This window comes from Diorhabda sublineata, unplaced genomic scaffold (genome assembly GCF_026230105.1).
Source record: "Diorhabda sublineata isolate icDioSubl1.1 unplaced genomic scaffold, icDioSubl1.1 Dsub_73, whole genome shotgun sequence".
Classification (NCBI taxonomy): domain Eukaryota; kingdom Metazoa; phylum Arthropoda; class Insecta; order Coleoptera; family Chrysomelidae; genus Diorhabda; species Diorhabda sublineata.
This window is the reverse complement of record NW_026614296.1, coordinates 41976-49470: the sequence shown is the minus strand read 5'-3', so window position 1 is coordinate 49470 and position 7495 is coordinate 41976. Positions and strand designations below refer to the sequence as shown.

Genomic DNA, 7495 nt, shown 5'->3' with positions numbered 1-7495 from the left:
CCCTTTCTTTATCCTTCCAAGAATTTTATCTTCAAAAACCAACCACCCTTTTTTGTTTATTTAAGCAAACTTATATACCTCTTCTCGATGTTTCCTTTTATAATTCGATGTTTCCTTTTATAATTCGTATTCTAAATGTAATATCCAAAATTTAGGACTTGATAAAGGCTTTATTTATTACTGGATAGAAAATGAAACAGAAATTTTGAAACTTGAAATAAATTCTACACTGTATGAATTCTACGTTCTTTCTTTACTTAATAAACATTTTCATGTACCTACCTGTAATCACTAATGAAATTACTAATTCGAAAAACGAAGACGTAGAAAAATTGAAAATATATAATAAGTACCTATCTAGTGTCCTAAAAAGAAACTTTGTTAAGCTTTCTTAACCACTTTGTCAGATATAGTCGATTAACATCCATTGAAGCCCATTGAAGTCGATTGTCACTTTGTCTTGATTGAAAATTTTCAAAGTCTATCTTCCTCATTTGAAGTCGAATTTCAACATTTCTCATATATTTGAATGAGTTTGCATCTAACTTTGTCAGATATCGTCGATTTACATTCATTGAAGCCCATTGAAGTCGATTCTCACTTTGTGTTGATTGAAAATTTTCAAAGTCTATCTTCCTCATTTGAAGTCGAATTTCAACATTTCTCATATATTTGAATGAGTTTGCATCTAACTTTGTCAGATATCGTCGATTTACATTCATTGAAGCCCATTGAAGTCGATTCTCACTTTGTGTTGATTGAAAATTTTCAAAGTCTATCTTCCTCATTTGAAGTCGAATTTCAACATTTCTCATATATTTGAATGAGTTTGCATCTAACTTTGTCAGATATCGTCGATTTACATTCATTGAAGCCCATTGAAGTCGATTCTCACTTTGTGTTGATTAAAAATTTTCAAAGTCTATCTTCCTCATTTGAAGTCGAATATCAACATTTCTCATATATTTGAATGAGTTTGCATCTAACTTTGTCAGATATCATCGAATAACATCCATTGAAACCCATTGAGGTCAACTGTCACTTTGTAATAATTGAAAATTTTCAAAGTCTATCTTCCTCATTTGAAGTCGAATTTCAACATTTCTCATATATTTGAATGAGTTTGCATCTAACTTTGTCAGATATCGTCGATTTACATTCATTGAAGCCCATTGAAGTCGATTCTCACTTTGTGTTGATTTGACATCTCATATTTTCTGAAAAATTGGTGTGAACTTTTTGAAACTCATTGTATATATAATTATTTAAAAAAAAATGAAAAATTAGTGGCCACCTGATAACTGAGGTATAAATTCATGATTTCTTTCACAAGCTAGAAACTAATGTGAAAATGACTTACGCTTATTTGTTTATGTGACATTAACAGTCTCAGTATCTTCTGGTATGTAAGTTGGATCATGTAATGAATTATCTCTGTCCACACTAAGATCACATTCAGAAACTGCAATATCTATAAACAAGATAGGTAGATCACATTATCACTTATTATGTAGACCTACTTCCTTATTAGATTAATTAAAACTGACGGCAACAACTATAAGTTGAACATAGACTTACTTTTTTAAGAACAAATTCACGTCTATTGAGAAAGTACCATACTTACTTTGATTTATTTTTGTATCATCTGCCTCATATGTAGGATAACATCTAGAATTATCTTCATTACCACAGAGATTAGATGTAGAAATTGCAGTATTCATATCTAAAAAGGAATGGTGCAAATGAAACAGTTTATATACATAGATCAATGATCAATTATAGAGGATTTGAAACTAATTTAGTAACTATGTATAGATTTCCATCCAAAATTTTACAAAAACAGGAACTGTTTCAGATATTTTATAAATAATATAGTTCAACTTACCATTCAGACTTTCAATATCTTCACTCATTTGGATATCTCGTTTCTTTTTTTCCAATATATTTCTATTATTATTGAGAAAAACTATATGAGCTTCATAAAAGCCCATTTTTTTATATGGAGCCCACACCAAATCTCCTTCAATTGGAGTCAACTGCCTTGTAGGTACTATGTACAGAATTTTGTCCTCAATAAACCTCACTAGACAGTATTTCTTACTGTTGTCTATAAATAATTATCAACAGATAGTATTTACATTTTCAGCAGAAATTATCTGAACACCCGAAGGTCAGGTGTTTGACAAAGCTAGTAAAGTCCATTTCAGAATAATCGCAATACGCATCTAAAAGATTGATAACTCGACAGAATATGAAAACCATTTCGTGAACTTTTTATTTCTATGATAATGAAATTTTCAATTTTCATTCCATTTCTCAAGAAGCTACAAGTACTAAATTATAGCTTATAGAAGCAGATTGCTCACTCAATATTGTATCTCTCATACACACTCCTGGGAAACAACCTTTGCTCAGAAAGTTTGTCAGTTATGACACACTGTTGTTGGATATCTTATTCTGATAAGTTTCCCAACAGACAAATCCTATCTTACTTCGCTACTGCATAAAATCGTAAATACATATGCATAACTAGATTCTAAAAATACATAAAAAATATTATTTAGCATCCTTTAAACGTTAAAAATAATAACATTGGGCAACATTGTAGGTTCGTTGTTCTTTCACATTTTTAAGCTTAAACTGAGATAAGATTCTTACCCTTTGTTGTTTTGCCAGTGTTTCCCCTATTTTAATTGGTTTTGAGTGTCATTATTCTAAACAGAGTATTATTTCATGTGAACTATAACTATTGATAAAGTAAAAACTGCACATTATTGTTGTGTGTGTCGTATTAATTCCACTTCCACGTACAACAAAAACCTTCAATTTTTAACAAAATTTCAACAAATAAATTGAATACACTCCAGAATAGACAAAATAATAAATATATTACTGATTATATTTCTAAAACGTTTATAACACAACTATTAAACAACTCATTATAATTACGTCATATTTTATTTTTCAAAGAAACCCGTCAGTACAAAGTACCTTATGTTCAGGATAACTAATCAAAAACCAAAAGAATAAATTGTAAAATGTACAGATGTTTCACAATAATAAACAAACTTGATTCGAGTTCTTACAACACAATACTTTGTTTCACTGTGTTTGTCCTCTAACACCAATAATGAATTTAATCAACTTTTTCGTTCATAATATTAGTATCACTACACTAATGGTTAGTATTTATTATTTAGTTAAATCTATCATCGAACAGTTTATATTATTTAGTGTCGGGCATTGTATCAATTGGATACACCCCTGAGCGCGTGGAAAACAATTTCTTGTTGCGCCGTGGAAAATTTGAACCATGAACATCAAAAATGCCGACATCGAATGAGCCATCAACTGTTATTGTAAGCTTTATACTGTGCTTTTAGCTTTTACTTTATTTCACGTTTAAGAATGACAGAAATTCGTTACTGAACGCGGTATGCAACAGTAAAAAATTGTATGAGTAATACAATCTCTCTAATTTGATTTAGAAAAGATACAAAAAATGGAATGCACTATAATTATCCAATGATATATTAAAACTAAAATACAGCGCGATTATTCTGAAATGCCACGTGCAACACATCGGCACTTTGAAAAATGGCGACTTATATCCTAAATACACATTTTCAATTTGATTTCACATTTATCAGTAAAATTAGATATTATAATTACCTTTTACTTTACGAAATCGATTCATACTTTCTTTTGTCGATAAAGATTATTCACCGGCAATATAACTAAAAAACGATATGAATTAAACTGTATCTATAAGCACTTAATGATATAGCTTTACTAATGGAGAATAGAAAATGGATCATTCCAAAAGAACAAAACCGACGAATTTAGAATGATTACTGGAAAATGAACAATAGAGTTTACCAATTGCATATATTAATATATATACCTAATTAGCCACATTTATTAAGCTGGTCTACTATAATCCCCGAACTCATAGCTTCTTTGCAAATTCTTTCAAATATCATATTTGAAACATAAGATACCACTAGATGGAACTTATCAAAGTACAAAATTTTTTGCTTGTTTTTTTAACTAACATGGATTCATATTTGAAATTCGTGAAAATAGGGTTTTATCTAGTCTTTATGTCGGGATATTCGTTCTTTATTGAAATTTTTCAATGTTTCAAATTGCAAAATAATAGCATCCAATGGGAATATTATAGGTACCTACCTAGATGGCTTCCAAACTACGCAGTTCTGTAGATTCAACGATAGAGTGCGCAGTATATATTTCAAATAATGCTGAAAACTGTCAAATGTCAGGAATAATTTTAAGACTTGAAGTCACTGGGCCCAGTTCTTCGAATAACAAAACCCATAGAAGGAGAATTAAATACTTTATTTTGAAGCCAACATATCTATGTCTAGAGTACCTTTATAACTGTCTTTGCATCTAAATTGTATTATGTATTTCTGTTTCTATTTAGAAAAAATATAGGTATTTATGTTGATATTTTTACCACCTGCATATATCATAAATAATGGTAAAGATTAATACAATAAATTATAGAAACGAGCTCCAGATATATAATTCGATTAAAACTATATAATACCTACCTATGTATTTAAAAAAATTAATTCGTTCATATGAGGTATGTATAGACATTCGATTTTAAACATCGCCGTAACTTCACTAATTCTTGTAATATTAAACCGTTCATTGTTAATCCTTTGAAGTGGCGTTCTAATCTGTTTTTAGGTGTTTTTGATGATTCGTCTCCTCTTACCAAAGTTAGTAAATTTGGACAAAATGATTTGTGTTCAGTAGACAACAAATTTGATTACTGGAAATTATTACCGAATATACAGGGCGAACCGAGGATCTACAGTGTTTTTTTAATGAAATGTCATGTATATTAGCATATTTTTTTTCAAGCAGTTCAGTGACCTCCAATCACCCCTCCAATATTATTGACATTTCCTTAACCAAATTATGATTTTTTTTATGAAAATGAAAATCTTATTTGCAGATGCATACCGAAAAAACCACTGTCATCCTTCATCATAGTTACGGAACTCAAGAGAAAATAATTATGATACCATTTGATAGATAGATGTGCGATGTTTCTGGTCCATTTCCATGCCCTACAATTATACAGAGTAGCTGAAAATTATTTTTCTAATCCGAATTGTTTAAAATGAATTTTCTAGTTTGTTTTTTCAAGTGGAACAACTCGTATATTTTCGAGCGTCTGATGTAGAATATTTTTTGTACATCCACCCATATCGCTATTGTCTCTCAACAGGTCAAATTCTAGAAGCAATTAATAGTTTTGCTATTCATACATAGGTGCGCGTTCCATTAAATGCCCTATTCGGACGTAGAATCGACAGTCGGCTATCTTTCCCTAGTTTTGGGTATCGCCATCTATGAATCGGGAATTCCGCTTCAAAACTTAACACGGGGTAGATTATCTAGTTACTACATATAATCAAGGATTTCATGCAGATCATAATTTGGTAAATACCTATTCCCAGAAATGACAAAAAAGCCCAACAAAATTAGCACTGAATTCTTGTTATTGTATATGCATGTTAAGCCGCGTTTACACCGGCGTTAATAACACGAGTTTTTAATAAAAAGTTATTAACTTAACTGAATCGCCAAAAAATTTCTATTAACAAAAGTTAATAACTCGTGTTTTTAACAGAAAATTCCTTGTTATTAACAAGATTTATGTTATCCATCATGAGTCGGTAAAGATTAAAGGAAATGTGTTGTGTTTCAAACAAATGTTAATAACAGAAGTTAATAGCCTCTTTTAGCGTGTTAACTTTTGTTAATAACTGGTTCCTCTCTTCCCCGCAACCCGCTCGCCCGGCATGAGCGTTGATACTGGCGAAGTGACTTTTAACTTTTGTTGATAACAAAACTAGCAGCCAAAAGAAAATGTTATCAAGATATGTTAATGACTTTTCTTATTAACACCTGTTAATAACAAAAATGTTAAAAAACTCGTGTTATTAACTCCGGTGTAAACGCGGCTTAACAAGGAATTTTCTGTTAAAAACACGAGTTATTATTAACTTTTGTGAAGAGAATTTTTTGGCGATTCTGTTAAGTTAATAACTTTTTCTTAAAAACTCTTGTTATTAACTCCGGTGTAAACGCATCTTTAGTAACTGGCATTTTGTAATTAATTACTCGATTAATTTGGCAACAAGGTTCTGTTTTTATTCGATATCAGGTATTGTCGTTCTTGTTACAGATATAGTCACAGTTATAACAAAACAGTGATAGATTTCATAGGTTGTCATTTCTACTTCATGGTTATTTTAATCCTATCTATGAAATGATATATTATTATACCGAGTTATATTTTGACCACATAATAAATTTTGAACTAATTTATATAATGGAATGGGGTTTTACCAGTCTCTAATTTTTATTAATTTAGTTTTTTTCGGTATTCGTCTAATTATATTCACTTCCGGTTTAATCGGAAATGATATACCTTTCATACTTTTCAACAATCTGAAAATCCATTCTTTTCCATTTCCAAACTACTTAGTATATTTTTTGTACTGGGTGTGATGACTTTATTATAGTATTGTTTTTTCGAAACATGTAAGGATGCATGAAGTTACTATGGAGAATGAAGACAACTACTTGTGAACGCCGAAACAGATAATTAAGAAATAAAGAAATCGATTCACATTTACACTATCACTACACAGACATACACACTTCTCAATCTAACGCGCGTTTCCATGACTAAGTTCAACGACTTCAAACGCCCAAAAAGATACGCAAGTTTGAGTGTCTGTATAGTGGTATTGAAAAGTGTGTTCAGTATGAATTTCAGCAATGGTTCCAGTAATTCCATTTCGGATCTTTCGTAATTATTTAGTAATTATTATAAATATTAATCGTTTCAATTCTCAATAAGGTTATTTAATGGTTGAAAGTTATGTTGTCTATCATTTCTATAGTCAACTTGTGAATCGTTACATGTTCCCTAAAAACAATACTGACTTCAAGCATCAATATAACTATCACCCTGTACAATAACTATACTGATTAGAGTATTTTGGAAAGTGAAAAGAGTGAATTTCCAGATTGTAGAGAATTCTACAGTGTGTTCCATCTGAAATAAAAAGTTGTCTTATTTACGAAATGCACTATTAGAGAAAGATTGATAAAAACCCAATTCCATTATATAATGGGGCTTAAAAGTTATTCAAGTTTATAATGGGTCCAAATATAATGGTGAATCGTCCTGGAAATAGTTACTTTGCGGTACGATTTGTATGAGGTGGTATATTCAATGGTAATACAACTAGTGATTACATTTTTGGGATAAGCCTGTTGATTTATTTCAAGAAACTGAGTTGCATGAAAAAACAACATGGATAGAGTACTATTTGTTACCCTTGTGAGAATGTGAGAATTTTATAGGATTGGGTTTTGTTTTTGTTTCTTAGCTCTTGCACACTTATAATAGAATCACCACCAGCTGTTATTAGTGTCACTT

General features: G+C 30.4%; 1 long non-coding RNA gene across 1 annotated transcript; it reads right to left on the bottom strand.

Moving 5' to 3' along the window:
• Window positions 1-1153: 1153 nt before the first annotated feature.
• Window positions 1154-3810, bottom strand: LOC130452322 (uncharacterized). The gene is made up of 3 exons (XR_008910947.1): window positions 3673-3810; window positions 1886-2107; window positions 1154-1723 (listed from the first exon to the last, which is right to left on the bottom strand). It is a non-coding gene; the product is annotated as an uncharacterized LOC130452322 (long non-coding RNA).
• Between the last annotated feature and the right edge of the window lie 3685 nt (window positions 3811-7495).